Here is a 1325-nt window from a genome sequence, read left to right as displayed (position 1 = left end):
ACAGTATCAGTAAGGAAGTGAAAATTAAGTAAGAAAATGAGACTTTTGTGCTAGTACTCTGTTCAGGGATATGCCTTAGGGACATTGTATAAGAAAATTATAGAACTATAACTCCTCTGGGAAGAACCAATTTACCTTATTCTGTCCCTTCTCTGAACACAAAATTTCAAATTATAGATTTTATGATAATTTCTTGAGGGGTCCTAATCATTGCTGGCTCTAGAATTTGTGGGGAAAATTCTCCATCGACAGGTGCTCAGAGTAGTAGATGATTCCAGAAACTAAAACTTGAACTGCCCTGTGAAGGGCAGAGTAGCTAAAGGGTATAAGTCTCATGTTTGTTAATAGCCAAAACCACAAGATTTTTGCAGGACATGCAAAAATGTCTTTCACAATGTATAATGTTCTTTTATGCTAAAAAAGGGGGGGCTTTTATAGACATCATTTTAAAAGTCATATAAATAATATATCTCTGTAAAACCAAAAGAAAGCATTATAAAAAAAATGAGAATATACTAGAAAGTTTCCCAATAAACACAGTAGTAAAGCAAGGGTACCTATTCTCCCCATCATTACTTGATATAGTTTTAGAAATGTTAGCAATATCAATAAGACAAGATAAATGAAAGACAAAGATAGTAAAAGAAGAGTCAAAACTATCCCTATTTAGTGATGACAGTATTTATTTAAAAAATAAAAAAGAATCAGGAAAAATGTTAATTGAGATAATGTAGCTTTAAAAGATGAAGGCTGAAAAATGAGCCCACAAAACTCATTAGCGTTTCTCTGTGTTAAATCCAAGATTCAAAGAAAGAGAAGTCCTATTCAAAACAACCACAAATTGATCAGTCTACTAAAGCACACTCAAAACTTACATAGATTCAGTTACAAAATCTTCTTAAAGAAACAAAGAACAGGACAACTAGGTGGCTCACTGGATTGAAAGCCACTCAAAGAAGGATCAAGGGAGAGGTAAAATTGGGTAAATTATCTCACATAAAAGGAGCATGAAAGAAGAAATGGGCAAAGTATAAAGGGGAATGCTTGAACCTTATTCTCACTGGAATTGGCTCAATGAAGAAGGAACATATACACTCAGTGGTATGAAAACCTATCTCACCCTATAGGAAAGTAGAAGGGGATAAAAGAAGGGCAGGAGATAGAAGGGTGGGCAAACTGGGGGAGGCAGTGGTTAGAAGCAAAACACTTTTGATAATGGACAGGGTGAAATGAGAAAGTAGGATAAATAGGGGAAATAGATGGAGGGTAGCACACTAATAATTTTGGGAAAAAATCACAAGTGTCTCTAATAAAGGCCTCATTTC

Source organism: Monodelphis domestica, chromosome 7 (genome assembly GCF_027887165.1).
Source record: "Monodelphis domestica isolate mMonDom1 chromosome 7, mMonDom1.pri, whole genome shotgun sequence".
NCBI lineage: Eukaryota > Metazoa > Chordata > Mammalia > Didelphimorphia > Didelphidae > Monodelphis > Monodelphis domestica.
Note: the sequence above shows the minus strand (reverse complement) of the source record.